Source organism: Scyliorhinus torazame, chromosome 8, assembly GCF_047496885.1.
Source record: "Scyliorhinus torazame isolate Kashiwa2021f chromosome 8, sScyTor2.1, whole genome shotgun sequence".
Classification (NCBI taxonomy): domain Eukaryota; kingdom Metazoa; phylum Chordata; class Chondrichthyes; order Carcharhiniformes; family Scyliorhinidae; genus Scyliorhinus; species Scyliorhinus torazame.
In genome coordinates this window covers 217912124-217931839 of record NC_092714.1, presented here as the reverse complement: position 1 = coordinate 217931839, position 19716 = coordinate 217912124, and the positions used below count along the sequence as shown (strand labels likewise).

Below are 19716 nucleotides of genomic sequence, written 5' to 3'. Positions count from 1 at the left end.
CATCGGCAAAATTAACTTTTGTTCTTAGACATCAGACATCAACTTCTGTGATGAACATCACATGCGCCGCAGAATTCGGTTTAAAATAAGGCATTAATACAAACAGCTTTTTAATTCAATGTGGAATAAAACCACTTCAGCTAAAGGTCAGGTAGAGGTTACCATCTGATAGGAGAAACTCGAAGCTGGTTTCAAAGACTCATTAATACAAACAAAGAAAGGCTGTTCGTTTGACAAACCATAAAAATTCTTTGAATTACTCCCTGAACCTATAGATAGTCAAAACATAAGGACAGGGAATCCTTCAGATAAACAGATACACTAATCTTTCCCTAACTATACCTCTTGACTCTTAGAAAAACACCCTCACAAAAATGTATGTTTTGGTATCTGAAGAACATGACAACACTGAAAAAAGACAGGCCTCGATACGGGCCTCCTTTGCCAATATATCCTGGGACCTGACATTTACACAGACCCTACGACCATTAAAAGATGTATTAATGATAATACATCCAATTAGCCATTTGGCTACAGGTAATTAACCAACAATAAGTGACAGAATGACAGATGCCGTCCTTTACCGATAAGAGAATTTTATGTATATAACGAGAAGGCATCTTAGCAGAAAATAACACCAACACATTTTCCTGCTGACCCCCCTTCGGGGTGAGAGTCAGTTCTGTTCTTAAAAGCTTGTCTTGTCAGACAAAACCACGGGTGTTGTAAGTATGGTTTTGTATAACTTCTTAGAAATGTATTAAGAAATTGATAGGAGATACTTTAGGACTTTCCATGTTTCAGATATCTCATTCTATTGAGAGAAGTTAGTGTATTAACAGACAATTAAAGACTGTTATTTGATTTATATTTTTAACTCTGCAATTCTGTATCTATTGGGATTATTTTTTATAATAAAAATATTTTATTTTAAAATTATACTGTGTAGACTCACTCTCAAAGTCTAAACTCCTAGACACTCATTTAGGAAGTCTTAAATGACTAAGGACCCACAACGTTAGAGGTAAAGATTTAATTATGAGTGACGAATCTCAACTTTTCCCATAAAAAGTAAGTGAGATCCTGTTCAACTGTCTGAGACCCGGAAAAGCATTCTCCCTTCGTGAGATCTATTCTAAGTCTCAGCAGAGAAACAGATTTCCCTCTTTTGTGGGTTAACCTAGAGCATAGGTTATTAATAATGTATTATCAGTTCCGGAATAACCTAAATCCGTCACACTTCCTGATCCAGACAGCCTTCCCCTCATCTCCCTCATGCCCCTAGTAACTGAGCAGGAATCAGAACTTGGGCGGGAGCAGTAATTCGGCTGTCTGGAAACCGCTGACAGAGGTCCATAAGAATTATGCTGGGCTGTCAGTTGAATAGTAAGGGTGGGAGGGTCTTGAGGCAATTGCAATCACAGTTGGCAAGTGGGAAACCCAGGGAAATTTTGTGAAGCCCAACAGCAACCCTGATCCTCGAGTCCCACCACGGAAACTTTTTTTTTCATCAACGTTGCTGGGCCTCCTCAAGCAAACCAGCTCCTTGAAGATTAGGCCCAGCAAGGAAGCCATCACTGCTCCAACCCCCAACCTCAGGTTAAAGCAGTAAATTGTGTCCTGATGGCGTCATCAGATCACAAACTGCATATTTATAAAGGATTCTGCTAGCATGGGGTTGGTGCCTGCAATTTAAAATTGCAGTTGGTCGGAGGAAGGAAAGGTGTGGGCAAATGCCTACTCCATTTTAAATGTTCAGGTTCTGCAGGCATGGGGACAGTTTCAATATAGACCATCTGATTACAATGTAGAATGGATAAAATTTAACAGCCTGAAAATGCAAATCTTTGAATGTTACCCTGATCACGAATTGCAACAAATCTGCAATGTTGCTCAAAACAGCTATTCACAAAGAAATATACTTTCTCCAGCTGTTTTGGGGAGGTAATTCTTTTTTAAATGAATGAAATATGGCAGAACAAATTATAGCAATCAACAATTATTTGTGATAACCAATGTTATGACAGTGATGTGCTTTAACGTGATGTCCCTCCCATTGGTATTCCTTTCCAAGGCTTGCTCATTTGATTATTTCTTTTGGAACATTTTATGATGAAAGAAAATCAAGATTTAGCTAATCAACCTTCCAGGCATCACGTTCCCAAACCACACATCAAACTGTTCGGTTACACTCCTGCAGTAGAATAAATCTATTGTTCTCATTTATTACGCTAGAGTTTATAAAGGAAACCGGCAAGCAAAGACAGTGCACCATATTAAAAAATCAATCCCTTATTGGTTGTTCAGCAAATGCATTGAATGTTTAGCTCAACTTTTTCTTTGCATCTTTTCTCAGCCTTTGGAATACAGTTGCCTTTGGTCTATACTTTTCTCATTAAGCTCTTAATCTGCAGAGCCCTTCTCCAGCTATGAAGTTCACCCATAAGTCACGCCATGCATCTACTTTGAAAATTAGATAAAAAGCATAGAAGTGGCGTCTGCTGGGAGTGCAGAATACTATTCAAATTTAGATGCTGGTCACAATTTTAACCAAATCCATCTAGGGAAACGGATAGCCTCAGGTACAATGCTAATTTTGCTGATGTCCCACCCAATTCAGTGGGTTTTCCGCCTGGCCAATTCTGTTAAAACGCAACCCCCCACTTTCTGCCACCCCCAACCCACCCACTGGATCCTTATTTTTTTGGAGAGACTGAGAGTCATTTTCCGCCCCCGTTCAGCGCAGGTGCAAATCATATTATGGCCGGAAACTCTCACGAGAGGGCCATAACGGGATTTGCGACAGGGAGATCTCAGAATGAGATCCTCACCGCCTCCCCCCCGCCACCCCGACGACCTAATCAGGTTCATACCCTGATTCCTGATTACCATTCATTTAAATACTTTGTAACATTCACAATTGGCTTAAAGCCTAATCTTTCGGGAAGGTACCCGCCACCATTAAGTGACACTGGAGGGAATTCCTGCTGGTCTCCAAAAGGAAGTTCAATGGCAACTGTCGTTCCCGGGTTGTCAGGGCGTGAAGGTTGCCACAGCCAGGGTCCTAAAGGGATTGGCCCGCCATTAAAAATGGTACACCCATCTCTGTGGAGACGGGCTTACCGGTGTCTTTAGACATCACCCCTCATAATGACGGGGCAATATGTACCCCTTCTAAAAAGTGGCAAGCGTGGGAAGATCTCTGGAGAGAACCACACCAGTTTTCAGTCAGAATCTGACACTTTGTCATTTTCTGCGAAAATTCCAGTCACTGTCCCAAAAGCTAATGTGCACGTTAAGTGATGGCATCAATCATGTCAGTACACAAGACAGTTTTCGATTTATTCAGAACTAAAGAACCACAGTTGCACTTAAGATTCGTGTTCAAACTTAAACTGCCAGATACCAATGGTAAGGTACTGGTCTGATTTGAAAGGCTTCCCTTGAGTATGCTTTTCACACATTAAATTTTAAAAACCATGACATGATTCTTAGCTATAACAATGATGGCAAACTTGTGGTAATCACCGCTAGTAGTATATTATATGTATTACGGCACTGCCCGTATAGTAGAGGTACATGGGTAAATCCCTGCCTGCTGGCTCCGCCCAGTAGGTGGCGTATAAATGTGTGTGCTCGCCGGTGCTGCAGCCATTCTGGTTCCAGCTATAGGAGGCACAACATCTTTGCTCAATAAAGCCTCGATTATTCACTACTCTCGTCTTTGTAGTAATTGATAGTGCATCAAAACTACAGTTCGTTTTACAGATAGACATGTCACCATTTCTTAAAAATCATATTTCCCTGTTGGAATAGAATACTTTTAAATAAGCACAAGTCTCCTCATGATGTAAACCACCATTTTGTGCAAGAATTTTGGGAAGTTTCAGATAACTGAAAGACTGTGGCTATTTTGCCCAATAAAAAACATGTCTTATTCCGAACTTTATTCAATGTAGGCTCAAGCAAATTAACTTTTGCTGATAAAAAGGAACCACATGCTGCTGCAAAGATTGTTGCTGAAGGTTAGGTGACCTGACTCCTGTATTCAAAAGCTGACCCACTGTCTTACAGAGACAGAAGAGCACACCCCAGATGTCCAAGGTGCCAATTACACACATCGTGAGATAATCTGAAAACATTCCCAAATAGAATCAAAGAATTATAATTTACAGTGCAGAAGGAAGCCATTCAGCCCATCGAGTCTGCAGCAGCCCTTGGAAAGAGCATCCTTCACGCTATCTCCGTAACCCAGGAACCCACCTAACCGTTTTTGGACTCTAAGGGGCAATTTATCATGGCCAATCGACCTACCCTGCACACCTTTGGATTGTGGGAGAAAAAAGGAGCACACGGAGGAAACCCACGCAGACACCGGAAGAAATTGCAAATTCCACACAGTCATCCGAATCGAATTCAACTCGGGTCCCTGGAGCTATGAAACATATGGAGCTGTGAAGTAGAATGGGTCTTTTAAAAATAAAACGTACTCCACTCTCAGGATGAGAGTCTCAAAATAAATATGCCAGGATATTATTCACCAAACTAAGACCAGCGCCATATTTAGTAAAGGGACCGCAGTGTGAGGTGAGGAAGCCATGTTTTGTCCCTTTTACCTTTAAAATCTGTCTGCAGAAAGAGAGATAGGACTGAAAGGGCAACAATAATAAGAGCAATGCCTTCAGAAGGCGAGACTGAAGGTCTCCAAGCTTATTCAGTTTTGGATCTACCAGTACAGTAAACTATAATCTCGTAATCAGATTATAAGCAATGAACTTTGAGACCTGCATCACTTTGAGAGAATTTTGAAAAACCTTCGAACTTTGGCTGTTAAATTCACCCAACTGCTTTTCAGGAATGAAGACGTCTTTTCATCAGGCCTGCAAAACATATTATCCTCATGATTCTCTACCTTCAATCCACTATTGCAGCAGATTGGTACAAACACATTGTTATTTGGTGTGACTTGAGTCTCCCTGTCTTCGTTGGAGATCATGTCCACAAAGAATGTGTCCTCTAGGCACACTTCATCAATAACGCTGATATTCCTTGTCTGTTCCGGCCTTCTCCTTGAATAACACTGGTTTGCAAAATAATTTCTGCCATTGCAAATAGCACATGTTTTTTCCATACGCAGGACACTGCCATAGAAAATGCTGTTTGCCACATCACGAACATAAAATGGAGGATCGGGTCGGTCGCTCAAAATGGCCACCCACATTGGGACCACATTTCTTAATCGGCTGCGTCACCACACTAATGGTGTTTGCTGCTTCTTCTGCCTTTGTGCCAAAATGCCTTAGGTTAAACGTATTGAGTTGCTTTGCAGCCAGCTCAATAGTGTGACATATTTGAATCGTACATTCAAGTTGCAGGTCTGTTTCCCACAGAAGCCGCTCGCGCACTTTATCATTAGAGATTCAGAAAACTATTTGAGCTCATATCATCGACGCCTGGAGTGTGCTGAAGTTGCACAACTGCGCCTTCAATCGCAAGTCAGTAAAGAAGCTATCAAATGCCTCTCTTGGATTCTGGGTGTATATACGGAATATATAACGCTTGAAGGTATCATTTTTTTTAGGGGAGCAATGTCGATCAAATTCTTTAAGCACTTCATTAAAGCTTTTGCTGTCAGCCTCATTTTCAAAAACAAAAGTGTCGAAGATCTCAATTGCTTGGGGACCTGCTACAGTGAGCAGCAACATGATAGGCCTCTCATCAGGCTGTGCCTGCAAACCAAGGGCTGCAACACAGAATTTAAACTGTTGCTTATGGGCAGCACAGTGGGTAGCACTGTTGCTTCACAGCTCCAGGGTCCCAGGTTCGATTCCCAGCTTGGGTCACTATCTATGTGGAGCCTGTATCTTCTCGGTGTGTCTGGGTGGGTTTCTTCCGGGTACTCCAGTTTCCTCCCACAAGCCCTGTAAGATGTGCTGTTAGGTAATATGGACATTCTGAATTCTCCCTCTGTGTACTTGAACAGAAGCCGGAATGTGGAAACTAGGGGTTTTTCACAGTAACTTCATTGCAGTGTTAATCTAAGCTTACTTGTGACAACAAAGATTATTATTATTAAACACCCTATAATTTTCATCTATGTTACCGGTAATCTGAAGCTGTTGAGGTGCCTTGATGCCTTCCATCCCAGACTTCAAAGTTTTTACTGTGCGTTGAGCATGAGATGCCAGTAACTAGCAAGGTTAGTAGCAAAGATGCGTTGTCTTCTTTTTTCTTTGAAAGTTATCTTCCGTGGTTCGGATTTGTTCTTATTTTTTTCAGTAAATCATCACTCTTGGTACCATGTTTTGTAGACTGACCGAAGTAAATGATAAACTACAGAACATTTAATTTAAATAATTTAGCATCTAACAACTATGTGATTAAGATAACTAAGATAAATAAAATAATTAACTGCCAACACTAATTAACTATTGTAGAGCTACTGCAAAATACGTCTGTCTCCTAACACGACCTACTCCCAACTCCCAGAATCAGTCATGTGGTGGGTTAACACTGCTACCTAGTGGTCGGAGATCGTGTCTAACATTATTTACATAACTGCTTTATGCATATCATCACATCCAGAGCAAGACAAACACATGAATTATGAAGTGTTTCTTTTGTTTATAACTTGTAAAAGTGCACTATCATCTTCAAGGATACTTCTCTCAAGTGTGTTCTTGGGCCTGTTTGTATGAGTGATTGAAGTAGCTTTAGAATTTGGGGTAAGTACGAAACAATTATCTTTCTTTGGTTTAAACCCATGAGCAGCTTAATGCAGGTTATTCAAAGCGATTAAGAAAAATAGACGCACATCTTTCTCACTGATTACAGGCAGTTAGGAAGGGAATGGGGATTGGAGCAGTTCTCTCTCACCCTGTCCATAACAATAAAAAATTATTTATTTGTACTGACCTCCTGCTTAATTTCTACTATAGATATTTGAAAGGGGAAAGAGGGGAGAATGAGATGGTGGTAGCTTTTCAACTCAATGTTCAGTGATACATGAAAATTATTGATGTTGAATATCTTTCCAAGAGCAAAATTATCACGATTGAAAAATCAACCCCAGTCTTGTCTGTTCCTGCATAGGGAGAGAGCAACTACAGGTTTGCTGATGACACGACCATAGTGGGTCGGATCTCAAACAACGATGAGTCAGAATACAGGAGCGAGATAAAGGGTGCGATTCTCCACTCCCACGCCGGTTGGGAGAATTGCCTGGGCCGCCAGAATTTCCCGGGACGCTGGTCCGAAGCCCTCCCGCGATTTTCCCAAGCGGCGGGAATGGCCCGGTCGAGTTTCGCGGGCCGCAGGCCGGAGAATCGCCGGAGACACCGAAAATGGCGATTCTCCGGCACCTCCGCTATTCTGAGGCCCGGATGGGCCGAGCAGCCAGGCCAAAACGGCGGGTTCTCCCTGGCGCCGTCCACACCTGGTCGCTGCAGTCGTGAGCGATGCGTGAACGCTGGGGGGGGCGGCCTGCGGGGGAGCGAGGGGGGATCCTGCACCGGGGGGTACCTCAGATGTGGGGTGGCCCGCGATCGGTGCCCACCAATCGTCGGGCCGTCCTCTCTGAAGGAGGACCTCCTTCCTTCCACGGCCCCGCAAGATCTGTCAGACATCTTCTTGTGGGGCGGACTTAGAGAGGACGGTAACCACGTATGCGTGGGTTGGCGCCGGCCAACCCGCGCATGCGCATATGACGCCCGTTATGCGGCGCCGGCCGCGTCATCTATGTGGCGCCGCTTTTACGCGGCCCCAATCCTGGCCCATTGTCAGGGCCTGAATCGGTCGGGACCGGGGCTGATTCGCGCCGTCGTGAACCTCGACGGCGCGGGAGTGGAGAATCTCGCCCATCGAACCTTGTGGCATGGTGCAACAACAACAATCTCTCCCTCAATGTCAACAAAACAAAGGAGCTGGTCAACGACTTCAGGAAGCAAAGTGTCACTCACGCCCCTCTCTATATCAATGGCGTCGAGGTGGAGGTGGTTGACAGCTTCAAATTCCTAGGTGTAAACATCACCATCAATCTGTCCTGGTCCACCCATGTCGACGCTACGACCAAGAAAGCACAGCAATGTCTATACTTCCTCAGGAAATTAAGGATATCCGGCATGTCCACAATGACTCTTACCAAATTTGGTCGATGCACCATAGTAAGTATCCTATTTGGCTGCATCACAGCTTGCTATGGCAACTGCTCGGCCCAAGACCGTAATAAACTACAGAGAGTCATGAACACAGCCCAGTCCATCATGCGAGCCCGCATCCCATCGATTGACTCCGTCTACACCACCTGTAGCCTTGGGAAAGCGAGCAGTATAATCAAAGCTCTCTTCCATCTGTGCTATCCTCTCTTCCATCGGGCAGAAAATACAAAAGCTGGAGAATACACACCAATAGATTAAAAAACAGCTTCTTCCCTGCTGTTAGCAGACTCTTGAATGATCCTCTAAGGGTCTGAACTGATCTTATGATCTTTTCATCCATTTTCTCTATAGTTGGAGCACTATATACCGCATACTTTACCCGCTGTCTCTGTTTATGTATTTTCATTATGCACCTTCACGTGTCCATCATTTGTTCTTGTATGGAGCGATCTGTCTGGACTGTACTTTTCACTGCCCCTCGTTACGCGTGACACTAAATCTAAATATAACTGCATATTGTAACTGTTGCTCTGAGATATCAACTATGGCTCAATGACTGCACTCATCTGAGTTGCAAGGTTATGAGTTCAAGCCTCTCCAGATACCTGAGTGCATAATCTAGGCTAACACTTCAGTGCATACTGAGGGTGTGCTGCACTGTTGGAATTCTTTGGGGGGATTTTCTGCCCCCCCCCCACCCCTGCAACATGTTTGTCGGCGGCAGGAGGTGGCCCACCATTGACCAACGGTGGGATCTTCTGGTTCCGCCACTGTTAATGGAATTTTCCATTGAACCCAGCCTCCCGCCACCAGGAAATTTGTGGAGGGGGTTCACCATCGGTGGGACCGGTTATCTGGCTGGCGACAATAGCCGGAAAATCCCCCCCTTTCCTTTAAATGTGATATTGGACAAAGCCCTCATCTGTTTCTTCAACAGCAAAGAATGATCTTCTGATTCCTTGCCAACATCTACCCCAAGCATCAACACTAAAACATCCAAAGTAGATTATATTTGATTATTTATCTAATTGCTGTTCATTGGACTCTGTAGTGTGCAGATTTGATGCCTCATTTATTTACACTATAACAGTGACTACACTTGAGAATCTTCATCAGCTGGGTCATCCTAAATCATACATTTTCCCATTTGCCCTTGAGGTTGTTATGGAGGGTGGGATGGGGAGGGGAGTGGGGGGTGCCAGTTTAAGCAGCAATTAGCACCTGTCCATCAACAGAAAGTGTTTTTAATTAGTTTGTTTTAAAGAATAAATGTGGCATATTTTTCCCAGACCCTTGATTTTCATGTGATCCAATTTTACTCATAATTCTCAGCAAACCCAAGTTAGGACGGTGAGTGTTATAACTCCCAGGGGACCCATAGTAATGACCCGATTAATCTCCCAATGAGCCTTGGGGAGTGCGAGTTCCCCGCTGAGGGGCGGAGGCCCAGTTTTCCATATAGTCCATGGTAGATGCCCACTCTAAGTGGCTGGACGTCCATCGAACGTCATCCACCATGACGAGGTCACAGTGGAGAAGCTCCCCTTCAGCACACACAAGATTACAGAGCTGCTAGTTACGCACAATGGTACTCCATTCACCAGTGACGAGTTTGCCCACTTCATGAAGGCAAACGGGGTGAGACACATCCGGATGGTCCCATACAACCCTCCCTCGAACAAGTTGGCCGAGCGAGCGGTACAGACATTCAAGAGAGGGATGAAGAAACAGACAACTGGATCTGTGAAAATGAGATTAGCATGATTTTTATTTAGTTACAGGACCACGCCACATGCCTTGACCAGCTGAACTATTGATGGACCGCAGGCTCAGGATCTGCCTTAGCCTCCTGTTTCCCGCTATTGGAGTGAGAGTGCAACGCAGTCAGTTCCTGCAGAGATAAGGTCAAGGCAGGCGGACACTGACCTGGAGTTTCCGACCGGGGGATGAGATGTACGTCTAAAACTTCGGGGACGGAGCCCGTTGGATTCCAGGGACTGTTGTACAACAGACTGGACCAGTCTTGTGCCAAGTAAAGGCTTCGCGAACGGACAGTACAGAAGCATCATGATCACCTCAGGAGCAGGGAGCCAGTGTTAGAACATGCCCCAACAGAGGAACTGTCTTCCAGCCATGACAACCGGGCACATGGGGGCATGGGGTGTTCCCCCCCTGGGGGCCCCAACACCGGGATATGAGAGGTGTGGATTCGGATTCCGAGATGGAGGATAGAGAAAGGGAGGTTTACAGTCAAAGGACCACAGAAGAATGCAATTCTGGTTCTGGATAGAGAGAGGTCAGCCATCTTTAATAATGATAATAATCTTTTTATTGTCACAAGTAAGCTTCCATTAACACTGCAATGAAGTTACTGTGAAAAGTCCCTAGTCGCCAAATTCCGGCGCCTGTTCGGTTACACAGAGGGAGAATTCAAATTCTCAGCTGGTACGGGAATTAAACCCGCCCTGCTGGCCATGTTCTGCATTAACCAGCAGTCGAGCCCACTGAGCTAAACCAGCCCTGCTTAATACTTTGTTCAGCAGGAAAGTCCAGTTTAAAAATAAGTAACAGCAATGAGATTAACCTTTTAAAATTTATAATGTTGGCTTTCTTTTCCATGTTGGAGGAACCCAACAAGATGTTGGAGCTTTAAATACATTCCTAGCAAATTGAAGTCTCTATATAATTCCAATACAAATGGAGGAAATTGCAGTTTAAAAAAACATTGAAATCAGTTTCTATTCCCTTCCACTCTGCATCAAAGATGTATTTTACTCTTACATGAATAACATTCTGGGGCTTCTTTAAGCTCTTTCGCTCAGCAAAGGTCTCTCTACCAAGAGAAGAAATGACTCCAGGATTGAGCTTCACTTGTGCCGTGGATTCAAGATCGAGTCTGCAGGCTTTGGAGGTTCATCCAAAACGTAGAGATTTCTTTAGAAGATGTGAACACTGCAGGCTGCGATGTTCCTCTCAATCAACAACACCAGACAGCATCTCATTTATGTTTTGATGTTTGGTTATGTGCAAACTGGCTGTTGTGTTTGCCGACAAAGCAAATAAATCATAAAAGTAATCAATTGGCTGTAAAGCACTTCGGGGCATCAATAATAATAATAGCTTATTGTCACAAGTGGACTTCAATGAAGTTACTGTGAAAAGCCCCTAGTCGCCACATTCCGGCGCCTTTCAGGGAAGCTGGTACGGGAATTGAACTCGCGCTGCTGATCTTGTTCTGCATTACAAGCCAACTGTTTAGCCCACTGTGCTAAACCAGCCCCAAGTATATGAATGGTGCTATATAAATGCAAGTTCTTTCCTCTTTTGCAGATCACATATGATACTCCACAGAATAATCTCCTTGTTCAACAGCTCCAAAGCTAAGACAACAGGTGCAACAGTCAAGAGATCTAATCAACTCTTATTTCATTATACTAAAGCTTAAACAATAAATTATAGTGTGGAACTCTGGGTAATTTAAAAAGGAATTTTATCCAGTGAGCTTATGGATAATAAAGTATTAGCTAGACAAGTACAGCCACTGAAATAATTGTTGATTCCATTGCAGATAACTGCCCTCAGCTCTGTGCAAGCAGGTTACAAATAAAATCTCAAGTAAATTGAAATTGTAGGTACTGGAAAATCATCAGACAATTGCTGTGTGAATCAGCTGGTTAGTTTTAATTAAGAAGAAACCTGCTGGAAGCTCATGCAAAGAATTGACTTTCATCAAATAAATCCAAAATAGATTAGGATCTGTCCCAATATCATGAATCATGCTCTGAGATGGATTTGGTGCAACAATGTGCTTTCAAATGTATTTGAAAATTCTATCAGTACTTCTCCAAGTTGAACACCATTTGGAGGAAGCACTCGTTCTCAAAAATCCATGGGGGCAAATGTCCAAGTCAGTATTGGTAGGATTGACCACTGTAGAGTCCTTGTGGAGACCAAGTTCCGACTTCACATTGAGGATACCCTCCATCATGTTCCGTGACTCTACTAACATGCTAAATGGGAAAGACTATGAACTGATGTAGCAACTCAAAACTGGCATCCATGTGGCGCTGTGGGACATTCGTAGCAGAAGAATTGTATAAAATCAGAATTTAACTTCATGCCTCAGCATATTCCCCACTCTACCAATACCACAAAGCCCCATGGGTTCAAACCATTCAGTAAAGAGTGCAGGAGGGCATGCCAGGAGCAACACTAGGCATACCTTAAAATAAGGTGTCAACGTAGTGAACTTACAAGACAGGACTACTTGTGGCCAATCAGCAAAAGCAGAAAATAATAGAGCTGTGCAATACCACCAGCTGTGCAATCCTGCTACAAGCAGTCTAAATGGTGGTTGATAAATAAACAACTAACTGGAGAAAAAGGCTTCACAAATATCCTCATCATCAGTGATGGGGGAGCCCAGCACGAGTGCAAAAGACAAGGCTGAAGCATTTGCAACAAACTTCAGCCAGAAGTGCCGAGTGGATGATCCATCTCGGTCTGCTCCTGAGCGCCCCAACATCACAGATGCCAGTCTTTAGCCGATACGATTCACTCCATATGATATTAAGAAACAACTAAAGGCATTGGATACTACAAACAGTGTGGGCCCTGACAACATTCCAGCAATAGTACTGAAAACATGTTCTCCAAAAGTAGTGTCTGCCTAGCCAAGCTGTTCCAGTACACCTACAACATTGGCATCTACCTAGCAAAGTGGGGAATTGCTCAGGTATATCCTGTCTAACAAAAAGGATAAATCCAATCCTGTTAATTATCACCTCATTCAGTCTACTCGCGATAATCAGTAAATTGATGGGAGCGATCATCATCAGTATAATTCGCAGCACTTGCTTAGCAGCAACCTGACATTAAGGGCGGGATTCTCTCTTCCCGCGGCAGAGTGTCCACGTCGTCGTAAACGCAGTTGTATTTTACGACGGCATGAACGGGCCGCTCCCAGGACTAATTTTGGCCCCTACAGGGGCCAGCACGGCGCTGGAGCGGTTCACGCCGCTCCAGCTGCCGATCCCGCCACGAACTGGGCGCCGCGGGATCTGCGCATGCGCAGTGGCGCTGGTGCCAACGCGCGCATGCCTATTGGCTTCCTTCAACGCGCCGGCCCCGACACAACATGGCGCAGGACTACAGGGGCGCGTAGGACGTGCCAGAGAGGCCAGCCCGCCGATCGGTGGGCCCCGAACACGGGCCAGGCCACATCGGAGGCCCCCCAGGGGTCATGCCCCCTCCCCCTCCATAGGCCGCCACCCGACCCTTCCGCGCTGAGTTCCCGCCGGCTGAGAGCAGGTGTGGCCGGCGGAACTCAGCATTTCCACGACAGCCGCTCGGCCCATCCCGGCCCGAGAATCGGCGGGCCGGCCGCGTCGAGCAGCCCGTGACCAGCGCCACGCCAGCCATGCCGGCGCCAATGGCGCCAATTGTCTGCTCTGTGGAGAATCGCGTGCCAGTGTCGGGGCGGTGTGGCCCGTTCGTGGGGATTCTCCGCCCCGGCCCAGGGCTGGGAGAATCCCGTCCTAAGTTTGGGTTCCACCAGGGTCATTCAGCTCCTGACCTCATTACAGCCAGGGTTCAAACATGGGAAAAAAGAGCTGAACTGCAGAGGTGAGGTGAGAGTGGCTGCCCTTGACACCAAGGCTGCTGCATTTGACCTAGAATGGCATCAAGTAGATTTACAAAATTGAGGTCAGTAGTAATAAGGGTGAACCTCTCCGCTGGTTGGATTCACACCTAGCACAAAATAAGATTATTATGTGAGGTGGAGGTCAGTCATCTCTGCTCCAGGACATCACTGCAGGAGTTCCGTAGGTTACTGTCCTAGACCCAACAATCTTCAGCAGCTTCATCAATGACCTCTCTTCCATTTTAAGGTCGGAAATGGGGATGTTCACCAATGATTGTACAATTTTCAGCACCATTCGCGACTTATGCACAGAAGGAGTACATGTCCAAATGCAACAAAACCTGAATGATCTCCAGGCTTAGGCTAACATGTGACAAGTAATATTTTCATCTTACAAGTGACCATCTCCAACAAGAGAAAACGAACCATTGACTTGATATTACAGCAATAATACTGAAAACTTGTTCTTCAAAACTTGCTGCGGCATAGCCAAGCTGTTCAAGTATAGTAACTGGCATCTAACTGGTAATGTGGAAAATTGCCCAGGTATGTCCTGTCCAACAAAAAGCAGGATAAATCTGACCTAGCCAATTACTGCCCCATTCAGTCAACGCTGGCTCAGCAGGAAAATGATGGAAGGGTTCCTCAACAGTGCTCTGAAGTGGATCTTGCTCAGCAATAACCTGCTTACTGACTCTCAGTTTGGGTTGCATTCATAGCACACATGTGCCAGGCAATGCCCATCTTCAACAAGGGAGAATCCAACCAGCTCCTCTTGACATTCAATGCATTAGCATTGCTGAGCCCGTCACTATCAACAGATGCAGAGGAACACCATTAACTGTAAATTCCCCTCCAAGCTACACAACATCCTGACTTGGAACTATATCCACGTTCCTTTACAGTTGCTGGGTTAAACTCCTTGACCTCCCTTCCTCGGAGCATGTGGGTGTACCTGCACCACATGCATTGTAGTGGTTCAAAAAGGTGGCTCATCACCACCTTCTCAAAGGCAATTCGGGATGGGCAATATAAATGCTGGCCTCACTAGTGACACCCACATCCTGTCAAAGAAGAAGAAAAACTATGATTTGAATGCTGATCTCCAATTGACTGGTCGATTTCTGTGCTCATAATAGGCGCTGTCAGAAATTAATTGACCTCCGCACATGATCAATTGAGGAAGTAAAGTTTAACAATGAATTAATAAAAACAGTAAATAATAGAAATATTCAGAAAATCTATGAACCGTAAGACCATAAGAAATAGAATCAGACTTCTGGTGGCGGCTATGAGGGAGTAGGTTGCACATTTGGTGACGCCCATTTTGGTCGGACTTTTGGACCTTTTCCCCTGACTTTTTTGTGCTATTGAGCGTGGAACTGGAAAGCAATAGTACTCAGGCACAGGACCCATACAGAATTGTATGGACCTAAGAAGCCGGAAGGACCGTAAACAGCAGAAGAAGTGGTTGAGTCAGGGCACAGTGGAGGCCGTGAGAGAGACCAGCATGGCTGGGGTTCAGAACAAGGAGCCGACAGCCCAGCCCACAATGGGGCAGTTGCTGCAAACTATGCAGGGGAGTTCTGCCCATGGCACAGCAGTCCAAAATTTAAATCCTCTTCACCAGGGAGATGCCGGGAGGCAGCCCATAATTACCAGCAGCTTTTAGGCATCATTTAATGCAGCATTTTAACAGGTTCACTGCTTTTCTTGCTGATTACAAGCCATCTCCATGCACTTTCAAAAATCCAACTGTGACAGCATGGAAGTAACCCACAGAAGGCAAATTGCTTCCTCACTGAAAGCCTTCAGTCTGATTGAATAAGCAATTATTGTATGAAATTCAGGGGTTTGTTTTAATAACAATCACTTTTTTTTTGCAAAACTCCAATGAGGAGGTAAAAGCAAACTAGTGAGTTGCAGCACTGACATAAACAAATCCCATTAAAGCAACCAAATACAATGTTTATGTGCAGCCTGTATACAGAGAAATACCCTTCAGTCAGCAAGAAACCATCAGCCTCGATTTATAAATGCAACACTTCGGATTCAAACTGCACTATGCCTCCTGGGAGAGCCTGGTAATAGGACACTTCTCTTGGTCACTAAAACAACTGCAACCTGTTGAGGCAGCTAGAATTTCTTTCTCATTAGTGACCAATTTAAGAGGAGAAATTCAAATCTCTCCTTAATTTCTGTAAACTTTGATGAATTACTACCAATAACTACTATCGTGTGTCAAGCCCAACCAATTTACAATTAGTTGTGATCTGGAAGACGCTTTATTCATTACTTTACCGTCATAAAGCAATGGGCTGCACAGTAGCTCAGTGGGTAGCACTGTTGCTTCATAGCGCCAGGGTCCCAGGTTGGATTCCGTCTTGGGTCACTGTCTGCGTGGAGTGTGTACTTTCTCCCTGTCTCTGCGTGGGTTTCCTCCGGATGCTCCGGTTTCCTCCCACAAGTCTCGAAAGACATGCTGTTCGGTAACTTGGACATTCTAAATTCTCCCTCCATGTACCCGAACAGGCGCCGGAATGTGGCGACTAGGGGCTTTTCATGGTAACTTAATTGCAGTGTTAATGTAAGCCTACTTGAGACAATAATAAAGATTATTAAACAGGCAGCAATTTTTGGAAGCAGGTACTTTTATTTTAGCTGAGTTTAGGGAACAAATTCCAATCACTTGCTTGGATGCATGGTAAGAGGGAGGATTGAGCATCAATAGGTTCTATCGCTCGCTGTATTTGGTTCATTGACATGGAGCCTTCCGTGCGTGGTGGACACCGCAGGGGGTGGATTGCTTTATCGATCCCTCTTATCCATTTTGATTTGATGTTAATAAGTTTCCGTTGTTCTTTGTTATTTCTGGGCAGTGTCCCTCCCAGGAGCGGCTCCTTTTAATTTATCCCTGAATTAATCTCTGTTATTCCAGTAAATTGATTGGACGTTAAAATAAATTATCGAGGTGCAGTATGGCTACCACATATTGGAAGTAACTCATTCGTTATGCCAATCAATCATTTTGGATTTTAAAAATGACCCAAAAGTGCTTGACTGTGAATAGGATAGGGTGAGGATAGGATCGGACTCAACTGCGATGCTCACAAGGTATTTAATTTGAATGAACAGAAAATTTGGTACAGTGAGCGTGTGAATTCCAGAACGGCACAAACGTTACTCCTCTCTGGAGACACATGCGGAGGTGTGCAGTCTGTTACCAAAATGTAAGTGTCAGTGAGAAAAGGATGCTCCACATATGCACCGAGAGTTCATGGATGATTATTCTATCTTGGAGATTTGCCCGCTTTCCTCTCCACCCAACACCTGTTGATTTCCTTAAAGAACATCAAATTCCTTTTCCTATTTCTCCCAATTGAAAAAATATGCACCTGGGCGGGTGCAATGACAAAAAACTAAGAATGCAAAATACATCAGAATTGAAGGAGCGCGTTGTTGGATTGCAGGAATTTACAGAGATAGGGAGAGTTGAGGCCATGGAGGGATTTGAAAACAAGAAAGAACCTTTTAAAATGGAGGTATTGACAGGCCTATGCAAGTCAGTGAACACAGGTGTGGGAACAGAGAAAGAAATGGGGGGATTTCTTAACTTATCAGATTGAAGGATCTTTACTGTGACATACAGAGTCTAAACCAGGAAGAACAAAACGGGAGATATAAAATAGATTTAAATCATAGAAAGCAAAATAAAGATTGTAAAATACAAATGGGATTACTGAAGATAGATAAATGAGATTGACAAGAAAGGTTTGAGAGGATTTTTTAAAGCATCTCCAACACTATCTTCAGAGGGAGTGAAACTCCACACTTAGAAAAAAGTTTTCAGGACAGGCGATTATCAATCATCACATTGCAAATGACTTGTTTACTCCTGAATGCACCAGTCCTAAAGTTTTCAGCTGTTGTTGTTGGTGAGCTAACTGAAAAGTGCAGCAAGTTCACCCAGTCACATCCATTTCAGTACTGAATCTGTTGGTAAGTAGTACTGTAGTGCACACTATGGAGGAGTCGGATATCTCTGGCAGCAACTTCTGGATTTATGTGTTTAACTGTGCATGAGTGGACACCAGGAATTGCTGCCTGATTTATGTCATTGTAACAGTGAATGCTCTCAGCCTTTGTCTTTGTTGCAAAATTCAGCCCAATGGTTCAGGTGGTCCCAATATTTGGAGAGTATTTCTTTTTGCCAGTACTAGATGACACAAAAGCATTGTGACAAGTAAGAGGTGGTGACTCATGATATTTACTCATGATGGCGCCAAAGCATGGTGACTCTCTGCGTGCTCTCTCCCCCTGTCCCTTTTCTTTTATCTCCTATCAGCGTTCTGACCTACTAAAACTATTTTCCTCTTCTTACATAATTACTAACAATATTCTTCTATTTTCTTACAGACCGCAATCTATCAGGATAGCCAACAGCACATCCCCCACATTAGTCCTCATCACCGGTGCCCGGCAAGGATGTATGCTCAGTCCTCTACGTACTCCCTATACACACATGACTGTGTGGCAAGATTTAACTCCAACTCAATCTATAAGTTTGCGGATGATACGACAGATGAAACTGCAGAGTGTGGTGAACTCAGCCCGGCGCATCACACAAGCTTGCCACCCCAACATTGATTCTGTATACACCTCTCGCTGCCTCAGGAAGGCAGACAGCATTATCGGAGACCCCTCCCACCCAGGCATTGCCTATTTCCAGACCCTTTCATCAGGCAGAAGGTACAGAAGTCTGAAGACACCACACATCCAGACATAGGAACAGCTTCTTCCTCACAGCTATAAGACACCTCAACGACTCCCTCTTGGACTGATCTGTTCCCTGTAAGAACACTATTCACAATGCCCTATGCTGCTCTTGCTCATGTATTTGCTTTGTTTGGCCCCTTGTTCCGCACTGTAACCAATCACTGTTTGTTGATGTACCATTTGTCAATGTTCTCTGTTGATTATTCTCTTTGCCTACTATGCATGGACTGTGTATGTTCCCCCGATTGCAGAAAAATACTTTTCACTGGACTTCGGTACATGTAACCATAAATCAAATCAAATCAAATGAGGTCAAGCGAAGTGGTAGACCTGGGTATTCTAAGTATACATGTGGAGCCTGACATTGTGTTTTTAAATGATGTTACCGTGCGGCACCATCTCGATGAGGAACAACTGCAAGGAGAAGAAAAAGGGCCAATCCTTAGGAAACTCGAGAGGTAATGGTGCAGGAGCAGAAAGAGCAGTAATTTCAGGTGTCTCTCTATGACTGGCTAGATAATACAATAGACTCCCAATGATCAGTGGCAGGGCTAACATATGAAGAATGATCATTGACGCCAGGTGAGGAAAAGGCTACTGATATCAATGTGACTGTACCCGAGCAAAGGTCATTGCCTTCAAAGAGAACAAGAAGAAAACTAGATGAAGAAATCGTGGGAACCAAAATGTGCTGTTGGATTCTCTGTCGGAGGGATCCACCGCTTTGCCAACAACGCACCCACGCCCACAGGTTTCCCGACAGCCACAATGGAGAACCCCATTGGCCAGCTGCAGGAACAGAGAATCCCGCTACCGGCGGGGGGCGCCGCCCAGGAAAACAGGGCTGGCGAGACAGAGAATCCTACCCGGGATCTATCTGATGTATATTGTTGCTAATGCTCCATTTCTTTCAATGGGTTTGATATTCAAGTCACTGTTGTGGATCACAAACTCCTGACATTTCCATTCTGTGCAGCAAGACGAGCAAATCCCACATTTTGGACTGCTCTGACAACGCCACTAAAATATATGCAACCCCTAAATAAACAATTAATTTGTACTTTGGTCTACACTATTGTCTTGAAAAACAGTTGGGAACAAACTCAGACCTGCGCACTGATCACTCAGTCGTGGAAAATT

The 19716-nt window shown here is 44.4% G+C and overlaps 1 protein-coding gene and 1 long non-coding RNA gene across 4 annotated transcripts in view; one reads left to right on the top strand and one right to left on the bottom strand.

The window, feature by feature from the left end:
* LOC140428374 (cadherin-4-like) overlaps nucleotides 1–19716 on the bottom strand; it is a 1038564-nt gene that overhangs the window by 350892 nt on the left and 667956 nt on the right. The window lies entirely within an intron of this gene.
* LOC140428375 (uncharacterized) lies at nucleotides 645–19635 on the top strand. Its single transcript, XR_011948757.1, has 3 exons — nucleotides 645–725; nucleotides 6117–6199; nucleotides 18217–19635. It is a non-coding gene; the product is annotated as an uncharacterized lncRNA (long non-coding RNA).